The 17,815-nt window shown below is 46.2% G+C and overlaps 1 pseudogene; it reads right to left on the reverse strand.

The window, feature by feature from the left end:
• Positions 1 to 16,572: 16,572 nt before the first annotated feature.
• LOC118392660 (40S ribosomal protein S3a-like) lies at positions 16,573 to 17,359 on the reverse strand (annotated as a pseudogene).
• Between the last annotated feature and the right edge of the window lie 456 nt (positions 17,360 to 17,815).

Genomic DNA, 17,815 nt, shown 5'->3' on the forward strand with positions numbered 1-17,815 from the left:
AAAAAGTACATTGACGAATCCAGTATCAACTAAACCAGTGGTAACCATAACAACAACTCTTTTCACCACCTCAAAATGAGCCTTAGATGAACCCAAACATGCATTTTGTCGGGAGATCTTGACACAATTCAGAAGGATTCAAAGTTCTGTTTAGCGCAGTCACCACAGAACAGCTTGAATTCATTAATTATATGCAAAACCATAAATACAAGATCCCTGTTTTTGTCTTTGTCAGTCGTACGCTGAGAAAAACCAAGGGAATAATAGCCGATGTTGGAAAGGCTGTTCATTATGCACATAGATGTGATACACGGCACATGGATAATAATGGATGTAGATTATCAAACTCTGTCACAGTGTGTGTAACGGAGACAAGAAAGTGCTGTAAAGCTTACGACACAGTTAGCTCGAAACGCCGCCAATAGTGCTATGGAATTGGATCTAGCGGGCGGTCATATGATAGCAAGGCAGAGGGCCCCGGGTTCAAGCCTTGGTGCTGACAGTTTACCTTGAGTTGTACTCAGAGAGGGAGGAAGCTAATACTGCTAAACTACCACACTGGTGTCGGTTTTATGTGCAGAGCAGTTTAAATCAACTGAAGTCGTTTAATCAACATGCAGATAAAAAGCCAGTCGTTTGACTGGCAATATTGTGTATATTGTGTTCCATTAGCAACAGGCGTGAGAAGTATAAACACAAGACAATATGTGGTAGTGCTGTCCTAACAACTGTAGAGTATTCTGGCTCAGGCAAATAAAATGGCTGGATCTATGATACATAATACACTGGATAAGTCATTATTTACTTGACTGTCCTTTACTCCTAGTGACTGAAGGTGCTGTCAGACAGTTGTGGTCCATCAGAGACATTTGCAGAGGGCTGTTAAATTCAGGCAGCACCTCAAGGCGCAACATTTCCTCATGTTTGCAGAGTACATCATGATTCAAGCTGCCTGCCACATAAACAAACCACCTCAATGTGACCTTTTCAACTGCAGATCCCCTTTGCCTTTTAAATTTCAACCCGTTCTTCACCTCCATCCCTTCAGACAGCCCATCTGTTGTTCTACGAGGGGTGTTCATTTCACCTCTCCTCCTCAGCTCCATCCAATTGGTCTCTTCTTCTATTCTTTCTCTTTTTCTCCAGGCCCCCCGCTGCTACTGTTCATCAAACTGAGAAAGAACTATCTTCTGTCTCTCGCTTATCTTCCCCTCACCACTCTTCCTCATATTACACCCAGCCTTTCATCCATCTTCCTCTTTTCCTCTGCCCATCCTCCCCCCTTCCACCCCCATGAGGGCGCCTTGCAGAAGCCGTCTTTATCCTGGACAGTGCTGGTGTCAGGGCATGTTTCCCTTCTCTTGAAACAGGCTACAAGTCCTAGCAGGAGATAGAATGGGAAATAGAGGGTGTGCTCCGGCCTTGAGTAATAACTCTAGAGAGAGAGAGAGAGAGAGAGAGAGAGAGAGAGAGAGAGAGAGAGAGAGAGAGAGAGAGAGAGAGAGAGAGAGAGAGAGAGAGAGAGAGAGAGATACTGTGGTGTGTATTCATGGATGTCAAGGGAAGCTGGGCTTCCCCAAATATTTAACCAATAAAAAAAATGAGCTGTTAGAAAATAATGTCTCTTTCGTCTCTATGTGTTTTCATAATTTTCCATCTATTTGCAAGTGGCTGAATCTCACAGTAGAAATCCTCTGAATGAGGGAAATAGCGCCCCTCTGTCTAAGTATGTGAAGCCCATGCATCTGATGCTGTCTGGAACAAAAGCGTATGACATATTGTCACCGTAGCATTTGATTGATTGATGCCAGCAAGCGTTTGTCCCCCCTTGATACATTTTTTAAAAAGTAATTAGCCAATCAGCGTTGACCTGAGCTCAACTGTGGCTTGTCCTGGCGCAGCAAAACGGTCCGCAAGGGAGGCCAGTTTAGATTTGGCTTCACACCAATCAAATCACATCCTAAGCAAAACGGCATCATTGTTTCTGGTCTGCTTGTGTTGATGTCCAGCAGTAGATAGCTTGCTAAATCAGCCCTTTCCTAAGCCATGGATGGAGATGGGGATTTGGACTTGTGGTTTTGACTTCTCTATACAGGCCAATGATTATGAAGGCGATTCTGATCTAACCATAAACTCACATATTGTGCCACTGGCCTGAGACAATTGAAGTTCAATATGTAGCTTAGATGTAGCCTGGTAGGAACCCATTAACTAGCTAGCTAACTTAGCTGGTTCATTGTTTCCTTATGCAAGCATTTTAGTTAGGTAGCCTATGACAACAAAAACAGAGCCATATACTGTTTTGCCAACACGAACAATGCTTTCAGTGTATTAAATTAAGCATACAGTATATAGCCTTGTTGATTCGATGATGTTCAAAGGTTGACGTTGAAATGGCGCAGGAATAGCGGAGGCGGCGCTCCTGTTGTCTTTGTGCTGACTTGCTGTTCTAAATCTGCAGTTGTTTACTAAAATGTTGAAAACATTACCTTGCTCGACCATGCTGCAGGTCCTATAACTGCTTGGTACATGCAATAGATTTCAAATCAGACAAAGGGTTTTTGATGAGACAAACGTATGTGCAGTTGAAATGTATTCCTCCACCGCGTGACTTGTCTTTTTGTTGTACTGTATATCACATCGTAGGTTGCAATATGGATTTTTTTTTACTGGCTCGGCTTCCTCTGTTATATTACCCACACACCACTACCGGAGAGACATAGACAGAGAGAGAGAGAGATCGTGGAAGAGAGCGCCGCAGCCGACCATTGCAGCTTTCAGCTGTTTTTTTCTCCCTGGTGATTTCTTAGCCCCTAACCTGACTGTCATGTATTTCTTTGTTCACCTCTTTGAAATCAAAAGCTGAATGAGGAGTGCAGACTGCCAGACCCCCCCCAAAAAAAAAAAACCTGAAGCATATCCAAGGTTCTGATAGAGGCCAACGGAGTGCACAGAGACACCGCGGTCTTGTGACGTGTATCGAAAATAGGCCAGGCCAAATTGGCACTGAACCCTCTGCTCTGTACCAAAATACTGTATGATGGGGCATACTGGTGCAATGTGGTCTCCATTCGTCACCCAGCTACACTGTAGGATTCTGCAGTGTAAAGTGCCTTAGAATCCCCGTATGAATGAAAGATTGTGTATTAAACGCAGTGCCCTAAATAAATTGAATCCATCAGGTGTGTGAGATTAACCCCCCTCTCTGGCTGTTGTCAACTGCACGGCAATCTATTTCCAACGTTGAAAGGGGGAGTTGTATGAGTTTATGCTCCGGTTCGTGCTAAGCAATCATTTGTATGCGGAATCACAGAGGGGCCAAGAAAGACTTTCACTCAAAGGCCATTTTCACTTACATTTGGCCCCTCTGATTCAAAAACATGCGTTGGATTCATTACAACATTTCATTTCAAATGACGAGGCAGCAGCTTGCCTGGACTCGCCTTTTAATAAGTCTAAAAGCGGCATACGCTCGTACGGACAAGGATACTGTAATAGTACTCATATTTGTAAATGCGATAAGCACCTCCGAAGAGCCCCGTGAATGTGTGGCTGGACCACTATCAACCGAATGAGGTTACCGACACAGCTCGCTGGAGAAACCGCACGGCACATGCTCAGACGAGGCAGTAACTCAAGAGTGCCAGACTGAGGATGAGACTCTGAAGAAACGCATCATCGCTGTCACAATCTGTACGATGTCTTGTTGAGCACATCCTCGTTGAATAATCATCTGTATAATGTCTTGTTATTCATAATTTTTTTCTATAACTTTTTCTTTTTTTTCTTTATAGTACCAACAAATAAGAGTGTGTTTGTATTGCCATGGAACATTACAGACCTTTGTGTCCAACACTTTCTGTCTGCACAAACACTGAACAAACACAGACCTCTTCGGTTGCCTTGGAATTGAGGTTGGAATAAAATATTACAATTTTCTGAATACAAAAAAATGAACAAGAAAAAGCACCAAATGGATATACAAAGAGAGAGAGAAAGAGAGAGGAGAGAGGGGAGAGCAAGTGAGAGAGAGAGGAGAGGGATAGAGAGGGGAGAGCACGAGAGAGAGAGCGGAAAGAGGCAGAGAGAGAGGGGAGAGCACAAGAGAGAGGAGAGAGACAGAGAGAGAGAGGGGAGAGAGAGGGGAGAGCACGAAAGAGAGAGAGGAGAGAGATAGAGATGGGAGAGGGGAGAGCACGAGAGAGAGAGTGGAGAGAGAGAGAGAGAGAGGGGAGAGCACGAGAGAGAGAGGAGAGAGAGGGGAGAGAGAGGAGAGAGCACGAGAGAGAGAGAGAGGAGAGAGAGAGATAGAGAGGGGAGAGCACGAGAGAGACAGAGAGAGAGAGAGAGAGGGGGAGAGCACGAGAGAGAGAGGAGAGAGACAGAGAGAAAAAGGAGAGAGAGGGGAGAGGGGAGAGTACGAGAGAGAGAGAGAAGAGAGAGGAGAGAGAGAGATAGAGGAGAGATGGAGAGAGAGGAGAGAGAGAGAAAGAGGAGAGGAGAGAGAGAGAAAGAGAGAGAGAGAGAGAGAGACTGGAAGAGAAGAAGGGAAATTAGGAGCTCTACACAGGCCGCATTTTTATACACTGCCTCCATGTCCCAAGAGACTCAGCCCGGTCTGAGTGCTGTCTTTGTTTAGGTGTAATTATGGGTAATGTAGGATGACAGGGGCACACAACCGCAAAACAGCCACCATTACATCGCTCAGCGAGTACATCAGATCACCCTTCCCCTGACAAATACAACACACAGGTGCATGCAACTTGAGTATGTGCACACACAGGTGCATGCAACTTGAGTATGTGCACACACACACACACACACACACACACACACACACACACACACACACACACACACACACACACACACACACACACACACACACACACACACACACACACACACACACACACACACACACACACACACACACACACACACACACACACACACACACACACACACACACACACAATCTACCCCCCCTGCATGTGTATATGTTAGGCCTAAATAATGTGGACACACAATAGGTAACAGAGCTCTAGATGACCTCCTGCTCTGTTCACATTAAACAGTAAGATACTTCAGTCATCAATACTGTTGGTACAAAAACAGTTGGCTGGTATGCCCTCCCCCGTCTGAGCGGTCGGATGTGAACGTCCCCACTCGCTACTACAATTATGCTGACTGTGATTTGGGTTCTGCCCCTCCACAGGATGTCCCGTAAGAGCAATGCTGATGCTTCTCCTTTCAGGGTTTTTATTTCCTCTTCACCAGCACACGTTAAGCACACACACCCTATTGGTCACGTAACATTCATTTTGACTGGGAGTGGGTGGACTGGGTGGAATGGAATATGTGGGATGGTACTTGTGTTACTCTGAGTGAATTGTGGTTCACGTTCACCTATTCTTGTTACCGTCCACAATAACAGTCCTCCGACATGTGTGTCTTCCTTCTTTGGACAACGATAACACTGACCTGAGTGGGTGGGTGCGGTGTTCATTCCCGCCTTTCCAAGTACTGTGATTGGTTGGGAATGGTAGGGCTGCGATGGGTGAGGGATAACTAAGGTAGGGCTGAACAGCCAAACTAACGGGACTCAACGGAAACTGAAGGGACCGCGAGGGAAATATAGGCAGAGAGGAGGAGAGCAGGATGGCCCTTTTTTTGTTTGTTTACAGTTAGATCCCCCTCATTCTGACCGGTCTCACCAGGCGTGGGCATTCATATCCTGCTATGAGAGACCGTTTTAGCCCATGTTGGTGCATAAAGCAAACCAAAAATACGTAATCAGAGCTAATGAATGCATGCTCATGCCTTTCCTATGTGCTTTACAGAGGCACAGTACTCTATGGTGCAGCTACTGTAAAGTCTCTGCACTTGACTCCTGTATTTGACTGTCAACACTTTATTTCCCCCGTGTTGATAGATTTCCCCTAGCCTGCTCTTTCCCCTAGCCTGCTCTTTCCCCTAGCCTGCTCTTTCCCCTAGCCTGCTCTTTCCCCTAGCCTGCTCTTTCCCCTAGCCTGCTCTTTCCCCTAACCTTCTCTTTCCCCTAGCCTGCTCTTTCCCCTAGCCTGCTCTTTCCCCTAGCCTGCTCTTTCCCCTAGCCTGCTCTTTCCCCTAGCCTGCTCTTTCCCCTAGCCTGCTATTTCACCTAGCCTGCTCTTTCCCCTAGCCTGCTATTTCCCCTTGCTCTTTCCCCGAGCCTGCTCTTTCCCCTAGCCTGCTCTTTCCCCTAGCCTGCTCTTTCCCCTAGCCTGCTCTTTCCCCTAGCCTGCTCTTTCCCCTAGCCTGCTCTTTCCCCTAGCCTGCTCTTTCCCCTAGCCTGCTCTTTCCCCTAGCCTGCTCTTTCCCCTAGCCTGCTCTTTCCCCTAGCCTGCTCTTTCCCCTAACCTTCTCTTTCCCCTAGCCTGCTCTTTCCCCTAGCCTGCTCTTTCCCCTAGCCTGCTCTTTCCCCTAGCCTGCTCTTTCCCCTAGCCTGCTCTTTCCCCTAGCCTGCTATTTCACCTAGCCTGCTCTTTCCCCTAGCCTGCTATTTCCCCTAACCTGCTCTTTCCCCGAGCCTGCTCTTTCCCCTAGCCTGCTCTTTCCCCTAGCCTGCTCTTTCCCCTAGCCTGCTCTTTCCCCTAGCCTGCTCTTTCCCCTAACCTTCTCTTTCCCCTAGCCTGCTCTTTCCCCTAGCCTGCTCTTTCCCCTAGCCTGCTCTTTCCCCTAGCCTGCTCTTTCCCCTAGCCTGCTCTTTCCCCTAGCCTGCTATTTCACCTAGCCTGCTCTTTCCCCTAGCCTGCTATTTCCCCTAACCTGCTCTTTCCCCTAGCCTGCTCTTTCCCCTAGCCTGCTCTTTCCCCTAGCCTGCTCTTTCCCCTAGCCTGCTCTTTCCCCTAGCCTGCTCTTTCCCCTAGCCTGCTCTTTCCCCTAGCCTGCTCTTCCCCCTAACCTGCTCTTTCCCCTAACCTGCTCTTTCCCCTAGCCTGCTCTTTCCCCCAGGCTGCTCTTTCCCCTAGCCTGCTCTTTCCCCAAGCCTGCTCTTTCCCCTAGCCTGCTCTTTCCCCTAACCTGCTCTTTCCCCTAGCCTGCTCTTTCCCCTAGCCTGCTCTTTCCCCTAACCTGCTCTTTCCCCTAGCCTGCTCTTTCCCCTAACCTTCTCTTTCCCCTAGCCTGCTCTTTCCCCTAACCTGCTCTTTCCCCTAGCCTGCTCTTTCCCCAAGCCTGCTCTTTCCCCTAGCCTGCTCTTTCCCCTAGCCTGCTCTTTCCCCTGGCCTGCTCTTTCCCCAAGCCTGCTCTTTCCCCTAGCCTGCTCTTTCCCCTAGCCTGCTCTTTCCCCTAACCTGCTCTTTCCCCTAGCCTGCTCTTTCCCCTAACCTGCTCTTTCCCCTAGCCTGCTCTTTCCCCTAACCTGCTCTTTCCCCCAGTCTGCTCTTTCCCCCAGCCTGTTCTTTCCCCTAGCCTGCTCTTTCCCCTAACCTGCTCTTTCCCCTAGCCTGCTCTTTCCCCTAGCCTGCTCTTTCCCCTAGCCTGTTCTTTCCCCTAACCTGCCCTTTCCCCTAGCCTGCTCTTCCCCCTAACCTGCTCTTTCCCCTAACCTGCTCTTTCCCCTAGCCTGCTCTTTCCCCTAGCCTGCTCTTTCCCCTAACCTGCTCTTTCCCCTAGCCTGCTCTTTCCCCTAACCTGCTCTTTCCCCTAACCTGCTCTTTCCCCTAGCCGCTCTGATCCCTCTCCTGGCTTTGCACTGTGTGGCCTACCAGCAAAACAACCTGGTAATATATAGTACCAGGCCACATTGGGAGATGAACCTGTACTGTGGGACCCTTACAGTATATGCCCTGCTGTACTGTATGGAATAATGACAAACTTCCATTCCCCATCCCCCACATCCTCCGTACTCCCTCTCTCTGCCACTGGATCCCCTCTGTAGCACTCGCCCACTCCTCTCCATTCCACCCTCCCTCCCCTCTCCACTACACCCTTCCCCCCTCTCCCTAACGCTTGGTAACCCACCTGTGGGTGACTGTGCACCCTACTAGCTTGTCTCCTGTCCTTACAGCACAAGGACACACAGTGGAGGAACCCAGTTATTATTCAGTGGTAATGAGAATAATTCTACCGGAGGGGTGAAGAAGGGAAGAAAGAAGAAAATAATATAAAATATAGATAGCTGGTAAGAAAGAGAGGAAGAGGGAGAGAGAGAGGGAGCGGAGAGAGAGAGGAGAGAGGGGTAGAGCGGGAGAGAGAGAGAGAGAGAGAGAGAGAGAGAGAGAGAGAGAGAGAGAGAGAGAGAGAAGGGGAGCGGAGAGAGAGAGAGATAGAGAGAGAGAAAGGGAACGGAGAGAGAGAGAGGAAAGAGGGGGAGAGCAGGAGAGAGGAGAGAGGGGGAGAGCAGGAGAGAGAGAGAGAGGGAGCAGAGAGGAGAGAGGAGAGAGTGAGAGAGTGAGTGAGTGAGTGAGTGAGTGAGTGAGTGAGTGAGTGAGTGAGTGAGTGAGGCATCGACTATGCCTCATCTCCGAGGAACACCATAGGCATAAAAGGTATGTATGTACAGTATACCTTTTATTTAACACCTCTCCAGTGCGGTGGTGTGTGTGTGGAAGTGTGTGTGTGTGTGTGTGGAAGTGTTCTTGTCATGCAGATCTGTATAATTACTTAAAGAGTGCTTACAGGTCGCATGGAGCTGTATCCCTGAGAGAGAATCCTCTCTTCCTGCCTCTCTCCAACATTAGCATTAGAAAATAACACATTATGCAATTTTATGCTTCATTATCAGTACCTGAGGGATATTTTGGTGGAAAAAAATGTCTGGGCTGGCGAAACAGAATCCCCCTCCATCTCCTCATCCTCCCTTCCACCCCTCTCCCACCCCCCATCCTGTCTGGAGAGTAGATGAGTTTCTTGAGAGAGACACCTGAATTGTCGCTGTCCACACTCCATTGCTGATTGCTCTATGATTTTACGATTATTAGCAGATATGGGGCCTTTCGGTGGAGAGCAGGCTCATTCGCCAGGAAATCATTTCTCAGCTGTCCCACAAATCACAGGCACGGGCTCTGTGGCTCTGAGATCCTTCCCAGCCATATGGATCCTCTCACTGATTCTAGTTACCAGGAGGGATGGAGACACACACACATGCACACAGACACACACACACAGGCACGCACGCACACACAGACCACATCCCTCCCGCAACACAATAACCCATAACATACAGCCTCAAGAAATTGGCATGTTATTTAATTATTGAACGGTGGTTTAAACCCCTCAAAGTACACATTTTTTCATGAGCTGATCCTCTAGCCAATTTGAATGAATTGCATGCGTTCAGATGGGGATCGAGACAGTTCAGTTCGACAGGCCCATATTGAATATAACCCTGGTACAAGCATGCATTAGTTATCCGTGGTATATACATTTTCAATGAGCAATTTAAATTATGCATACACTTGTCTAGGCATTCCATCTATACAATCTGCGTGTCTTCTTATTCTCTGCCAAAGAGAGAGAGAGGGAGAGAGAGAGAGAGGGAGAGAGAGAGGGAGAGAGAGAGGGAGAGAGAGAGAGAGAGGGAGAGAGAGAGGGAGAGAGAGAGAATAATCAACAGCTTCACACACAGCCAGCTCATGTAGCTTACAGTCCTTTGACAGTCCTTCAGCATTCACATACAATAGGCTTCATGTTGGAAAATGTACCCAATTGTCATACTTGAGTAAAAGTAAAGATACCTTAATGGAAAATGTCTCAAGTAAGAGTGACAGTCACCCAGTAAAATACTACTAGAGTCAAAATCTAAAAGTATTTGGTTTTAAATATACTTAAGTATGAAAGTAAGTATCAAAAGTAAGTAAAAGTAGGATTCATTTTGAATTACTTATAATAAACAAATCGGTAGACACAACTTTTTTGTTTTTTTTACATTTACGGATAGCCAGGGGGCACACTCCAGCACTCAGACATCATTTACAAACTAAGCATTTGTGTTTAATGAGTCCGCCAGATCAGAGGCAGTAGGGATGACCAGGGATGTTCTCTTGATAAATATGTGAATTGGACCATGTTCTGTCCTGCTAAGCATTCAAAATGTAACAAGTACTTTCGGGTGTCAGGGAAAATGTATGGAGTAAAAAGTATAGTAAAAAGTATAGAATTATCTTTAGGAATGTAGTGAAGTAAAAGTAAAAGTTGTCAAATATTCATTGTAAAGTAAAGTACAGATTCTCCCCCAAAATGACTTAAGTAGTACTTAAGTATAAGGAGCGTTATTGTCACCTAAGCTCCTAAACGGAAGACATTGCACAACCATGTTGTGTATAGTACAGCAATGAGGTGTAGAATTGTCCAAAAGTTGTTTAACAATGCAGTTTGGAATATGACTTGTAGAGGGAGGACTCATTGACAGCCCAAACAGTGGAAGCACGCACAAACGCTCACACACATACACACATTTTTCCATCTTGCTGAGAAGAACCGTCTCACCGACCTCCCCCTTCTCTCTCAGGGTGAGGAGGTGAGCAGGGGAGAGAAGATCGGCTCTCCTGAGCCTGTATAACACAGCTACATACCAGTCTCGGCTCCGCGTGCAGTGTCTCACGGGTCCTGTCTCTGGGTGTGTTCGAGCACATCAATTTTTTCTAGTCGGTGATCAGTGTTTCAAAGATTGTTGCATTATGGGGATAAAGATTGTTTGACTTGGGCCTACATATCTACTTCATGAACTAAACAAATACCATGTGATCAAAAAGGTCATGCAGTTTGGTGAAGTCCCCTTCGAGTAACTGCAGTTGCTTCTCACCAACTGCACCATGCAGCCATGGTCTGGCTAGTGGGAGGCACTATTTGTCCGCCAATCATTAAGGTGTTTTTGGTTGACCCACACAAAATCAACCATTGACATGACTGAAACCTGTACGGCTCAGTTGGTAGAGCATAGTGCTTGCAATGCCAGGATTGTGGGTTTGATTCCTGGAGCCACCCAGATATACATGACTGTCAGTCACTTTGGACGAAAGTGTTAGTTAAATGGCACATACGATAAGGGGAAGGTAGAGGGTTTCAAACTGTGGCGAATGGCTTAATGAGGCGTGAAGAGAGGGCGGTCTCCTGCAGAGCAATTACCCATCCCCAGGTAATGCCGGGTATCTGTGGGCCTGGTCTGCTGCTCTAATGGAGGGGCTGGTGACAGGGAAGAGCACAGGCAACACCATGCCATTAACCATCACCAGTCCTTTACGGACTCTCAGACATCCCTGGCCAAACAGCTAAATAACGATGAAAAGCCCACTATCAACCAACAAACATCCAACTGTTTGCTTGCCTCTTTGTGAGATCATGTGTGGGGGTTTGTTACCTTTGAAAAGAGGCAAACATAGCAGCATTCCTATCTCCCCTGACGATTCCCTGTCCTGCGGAAGGAGAAAGCGAACAGAACCAGAAGATTGGTTTTGTCACGTTGTGCAAGTAAAGGACAGTGAGAATAGAGAAGTAGTGTGTGCTACTGATTGTGGGAACTGGTGAGTAGGTCAATCTTCTGCACACGTCCCATCTGCATGGGTTTCTGTACAACTCGTGCAACATTTCCTCCTTCACTTGTCTGCGACCTGACATGGCCTTCAGCTTTTGATCATAAATCACACGCAATGAATTGGACCTGTCAGAAACGTGTTGCTGCGAAGGATTAGGTAGTGGACCTACAAAAGAAGAAATGGTTTGGCATGTACTTTTACAAGGCTGTATGCACCTTTGCTTATAATACATATAGCATACCATATGGAATCACAGTGTGTTTCTCTATCTCCAGTAGAGTTACAAAAGCCTGGTAACTTTCCCCAAATTCCCAGATCTTCCAGAAAACCTGGCTGGATTCATTTCCTGTTTACTCCACCTTGCATCCCACTGCTGTCTTGCCTCTGAACCTAAGCAGGGTTGGTCCTGATTGGTCCCTGGATGGGAAACCAGATACAGCTGGAAGTGGTGTTGGATGGCCAGTAGGAGGCACTCTTTTCTTTGGTCTGAAAAAAATATATATTCAAATGCCCCAGGGCAGTGATTTGGGACATTGCCCTGTAAAGGGTGCCATCTTTTGGATGGGACGTTAAACGGGTGTCCTGACTCTCTGAGGTTACTAAAGATCTCATGGCACTTAACCCTGGTGTTCTGGCTAAACTTCCTATCTGGCCCTCATACCATCATGGCCACCTAATCATCCCCAGCTTCCAATTGGCCCATTCTACCCCCTTTAACTATTCCCCTGGGTTGTTACTGTAAATGAGAATGTGTTCTCAGTCAATTGAACCTGTAGAATAAGGGTTTAAAAAATGCATATATACACATACATTACCAGTCAAAAGTTTGTACACGCATACTCTTTCAAGGGTTTATCTTTATTTTTACTATTTTCAACATTGTAGAATATTAGTGAAGACATCAAAACTATGAAATAACACATATGGAATCATGTAGTAACCAAAAAAGTGTTAAACAATTCTAAATATATTTTCGATTTTTCAAAGTACCCACCGTTTGCCTTGATGACAGCTTTGCACACGCTTGGCATTCTCTCAACCAGCTACACCTGGAATGCTTTTCCAACAGACTTGAAGGACTGAGCACTTGTTGGCTGCTTTTCCTTCACTCTGTGGTCCAACTCATCCCAAACCATCTCAATTGGGTTGGGGTCAGGTGATTGTGGAGACCAAGACATCTGATGCAGCACTCCATCACTCTCCTTCTTGGTGAAATAGCCCTTAACCAGCCTGGAGGTGTGTTGGGTCATTGTCCTGTTGAAAAACAAATGATATTCCCACTAGGCGCAAAAGCAGATGGGATGGCGTATCGCTGCAGAATGCTGTGGTAGCCATGCTGGTTAAGTGTGTCTTGAATTCACCAGCAAAGCACCCCCACATCATCACACCTCCTCCATGCTTCAGGGCCTGATTCACGCAGTCTCCTCTGAACAGTTGATGTTGAGATGTGTCTATTACTATATGAAACATTTATTTGGGCTGTGATTTCTGAGGCTGGTGACTCTTATGAACTTATCCTCTGCAGCAGTTGTAATTCTGGGTCTTCCTTTCCTGTGGAGGTCCTTGTGAGAACCAGTTTCATGATAGCGCCTGATGGTTTTTGCGACTGCACTTGAAGAAAATGTCAAAGTTCTTGAAATTTTCCGTATCGATTGACTTTCATGTCTTAAAGTAATGATGGACTGTCGTTTCTCTTTGATTATTTGAGCTGTTCTTGCCATAGTATGGACTTTGGTATTTTACCAAATAAGGCTATTTTCTGTATACCACCACTACCTTGTCACAACACAACTGATTGGCTCAAACGCATTAAGAAGGAAAGGAATTCCACAAATGAACTTTTAGCAAGGCAGACCTGTTAATTGAAATGCATTCCAGGTGACTACCTCATGAAGCTAGTTGAGAGAATGCAACGAGTGTGCAAAGCTGTCATCAAAGCAAAGTGTGGCAAGTTTGAAGAATCACAAATATAAAATATATTTTGATTTGTTTACTACATGATTCCATATGTGTTATTTCATAGTTTTGATCTCTTCACTATTATTCTACAATGTAGTAAAAATAAAGAAAACCCTTGAATGAGTAGGTGTGTCCAAACTTTTGACTGGTTATCAAATTAATATTTGTGAGAAGACCCTCTACTCCTTGAGAGGGTATCTTTCCCCACCATCTTTCTCCACCAAACTCAACAAGCAGAAATACACGGACAAAGATACTCACCCTGTTGTTTTTCATGGTTCACCCTAGATCTACATGATGCGGTGTGTTGAACTTTTTCCAAAAATCATTGAGATTTCGCATGGCTGAGCTAGAAGGGAATAGGACAACATCTTCTTTAACCAAAATGCATGCAGTCAGTGTGTGGAGTACAAAAGTTGGCATTGCTGAATGACACATATCCCTCAGGCATCTGCTCTGCTGTGCTCTGTCCTCCACAGGGGAAAAGCCAGAAGCATCTTCAGATAGATATTCCACCACAAGTTATTCATTAAGGGATTAAACAAGCTGTCAGTCTTTACTCTCATCTCTCACACAATCGCACACACACACGTGGCGCACACGCATACACACACTCCCTCACTTATTCACTCTCCCTGCTCGGAGTGGGACAAGGCAGGGTACACGTCTGTCGTCCTTCCCCTTTAACTCGGGAGACCTTGGGGGGGGGGGGGACCAGTGGGCCAGGCCGGCAGTGACTCGCTAATTAAGCAGTTAATATAGAGAACAGAGGCTCGCAGGCAGCCGGGATGGGGCTGTGATAACTTTGGCAGTAAAGCCATCACCAGGCAGTGTAAACGCTGACCAGCATGTCCTTGGAGGCTAAGGATGAGCAGGGAGTTGACAGAGGGGTTGGAGGCATCCCGAGGGAAAACGACAGGGTGTGTGTGTGTGAGAGAGAGAGAGAGAGAGAGAGAGAGAGAGAGAGGGAGAGAGATACATGTATGGATTAATTGCATCTGGCGTTGTGTGTGTGTGCTCTCAATCATACATATATTGTAAACTAAGGGATATATGTCTGAGAGGCTGGTGCCCACAAACACTCATACACAGATACACACAGGCATACACATCCACACCGTTACAGTTACTTGTTACCTGTCCAAAATTATTTTGGATTACTTTCCCCGAGAAGATGTGTCATTTTTATTAAATGTTTTATTTGACCTTTATTGAACTAGGCAAGTCAGTTTAAGAACAAATTTTTATTTACAATGACAACCTACCAAAAGGCAAAAGGCCTCCTGCCGGGACGGGGGCTGGGACAAATAAAAATAAAAACAAAACACACATCACGACAAGTCAGGCAACACAACATTACATAAAGAGAGACCTAAGACAACAACATAGCATGGCAGCAACTTGGGCTGGGCGATGTATTGAGTTTTTTCCCGATACATTCCAGTTTATGTTTTAGTGCGACATGGAAAATGCCTTTATCGCAAGAATTGAGGTTCTGTTATAATGTTGTAACGTTTTACAAAGCCAAATGCAGCATCTCACTGTCTCTTCTCTGTCAGACCAATGTCGAATCATGTCACAGTTGCTTGACAACACGTGCACAGAGGTTATCCACCAATCACAACCCTAGACATCCTTTCCCAAATTGTAACCACGCAGAAGAAGTGTTTGCAGCGGTAAGAGTTCCAGCAAAATGGAAAGTGAGGAAGCCAGCTCAGCCTATCATGAGGATGAGATCATCCCCAAAAAGGGCAGCCATGTTTTTTTCAGTAATATGGAAGTGGTTCGTTCGGGTTTAAGAGGTCTGATGTTCAGAAAACGAATGTCCTGTGCAAAATCTGTCCCAAGACAATTGCTACGAAAGCAGCAGCACAACCAAGCCCTTCCATCACCTGCAACTGAAACACGCAGGTGGAATGGGAGGAACGCGTGAGACTACTCAATGCCGATTCCCAAAACATCTGCTAAAAGACAAACGACCATACCCCTTATCCTTTTCAAACGTTATCCCTTATGACAAGAAAAGCTTAGCGAAAGATATGGTCCCAATCTTTACGGTAGAAAGCCAGGCTTTAAAAAGCTGTTAGGTAGAGTTGACCACAAATATCAGATGCCAAGCCGCAAGTATTTCACGGAAGAAGCCCTGCCGCGATTATCCACTGCCACCCACGAAAGAGTCGCAGAGAAGCTGGCTAGTGTTTCTTTTTTCCCCCACCACAGCCCGATCTATGGTCGAGCAGAACGTCAGAGCCATACCTAAGTTTGACAGTCCACTACATAAATGAAGACTGAAAATGGCAAAATGTCTGCCTCCAGATATCTTACTTCCCAGATGATCATACGGGTGAAGTAATAGAAGAGGGCCTCAAAGACCCTCTGGCATCGTGGAAGATGGGCGAAGACCGACAGGTGTGCATGACGACTGACAGCGGGAGCAACATGATAAAAGCATTGCGCTTGAACAACTGGACCCGCCTGCAGTGCTTTAAGCACAGGCTTCACCTCGCCATCGGTAAGTGTGACATTGGATAATTAAAGTGATTCAAAAAAGTTGTTCAGGCAGCTGTAGGCTAATGTGTTAGAAGTTGTGCCATTCTGCCAATCCAATAGCAAATAACCACAGGCTGTTTGAATTATAACAAATGAACTAAATTAACGCATTTTTAATCATGATTATATAAATGACATATTCAAACAGCTAGTGGTCAAACATTCCTAAACAATAGAATAGACGTGTGTGTGTGTGTGTTGTTCATTTGTGTTGTTCATTTGTTTTGCACAAATAGGCCTTTATTTTAATAAAGAAAATTAAATTGAGAATTATGTCTTGGCCTTTTTTCATTTGTTGAGAGAAAAACAAGAAATCGAGATATATATCGTGAAGCGTCCAAACCTCTGGTTATATTGCCCAGCCCTAGCACCAACAAATGACAACACAGCATGGTAGCAACACAACATGACAACAACATGCTAGTAACACAACATAGCAGCAGCACAAAACATGTTGCAAACATTTTTGGGCACAGACAACAGCATAAAGGGCTAGCTTTTTTTCTTTTTTTTTCTCATTTACATTTTTAAATCTGTCTGTTGTTTAGACTGTCTCCTGGATGGGGGGCTCGTAGCCATCGGCCCTTTCCACCTTAGCTCCGATGTCATCCCCTGAGGACTTGGCTGTACTTCTGCCACCACCCTCACCGTGGAGCTCCATCAGTTGGCCTAACTCAAACTTGCACTTCTTCAGCATCTTAACCTTACTGGCGTAGATATCGTGGAGAGGGTAGATGGACTGGCAGGCCTTCACAATGTCCTTGCCAATGGAGTCAGGGATAAGCTTGTTGACGATTTCCTTCAGGTCGTCGGTCTGGACCTCATGGGTCATGATCTCCATCGTCTTCTTCCTGATCTGACGGACCTGCTGGTGCTGGGCGTACAACGTCTTTCTGATCTGGTTGGTGCGCTTCTTGGTGAAGCCAAAGCAGAACAGACGCAGGAGGTAGCCGTCGTGGTCTTCACGTCCAAATGGGCCTCAATCATGGTCTGGCACTTCTTGACCATGGAGCACATCTTGTCCTGGGTCAGGCAGTTCTTACCCTTACCCTTACCCTTACGTCGTCTGATATCAGTTTGAACTTGCAGAAGGCCCCCTTATCGTTCTGCAGGTCAGCAAGGCTCACCTCAAACATACGTCCCTTCAGACCATCAGAGGCGATTCTGGTTCCCTGAGTCCTGGAGACCAATGTCTGGCCAATGTTGCGAATGTTGAACCTAGCGGGTGCCTTGACATCATACCAGCCCTTCTTGGAGAAAGGGTCGACAATCTTCTTTGTTGCACCTTTTTTGACACCTTTGTTCAGCCTCTTATTCTTGCCGACTGCCATAAAGGCTGCTGGGAGTGAAAGAAGAGTGGTCATTGTAGTGGTCAGACTCACTCAGGTGGAACAAACTTAAGTTTCAATGTTCAAGGTTTTAGAAGTAATCCAAGAAGTAGTCATCTAATATTTCAAAAGTATCTGTAATCTGGGGTGTTGCTTGCATGTGTTGCATGCACGCACAAACACATGCTGTAATTGGTGCATGCTCCGGGATGGAAACGCTAGCCAGGAGTGGTCACCTGGGATTGCGGTTAGCTAGTTGCAAAGATCCAGATGGAAATGTTCAGAGTTTGCGATAGGAATCTGGGGATATTGAGAGAAATAGGTCCGTTATGCTCTGGTTTGAGTCACGTTGTTCGAACCGGCGAAAGCTTTCCGAGCTAAAGGTTAGCTGATGACCGCTAGCAATGGTTTGCTAACTGATAGCTGGTAGGTAGTTAGCTGGCTAGCTTCAGTTGAGGG

This window comes from Oncorhynchus keta, chromosome 13 (genome assembly GCF_023373465.1).
Source record: "Oncorhynchus keta strain PuntledgeMale-10-30-2019 chromosome 13, Oket_V2, whole genome shotgun sequence".
In the NCBI taxonomy this organism is placed as follows: Eukaryota; Metazoa; Chordata; class Actinopteri; order Salmoniformes; family Salmonidae; genus Oncorhynchus; species Oncorhynchus keta.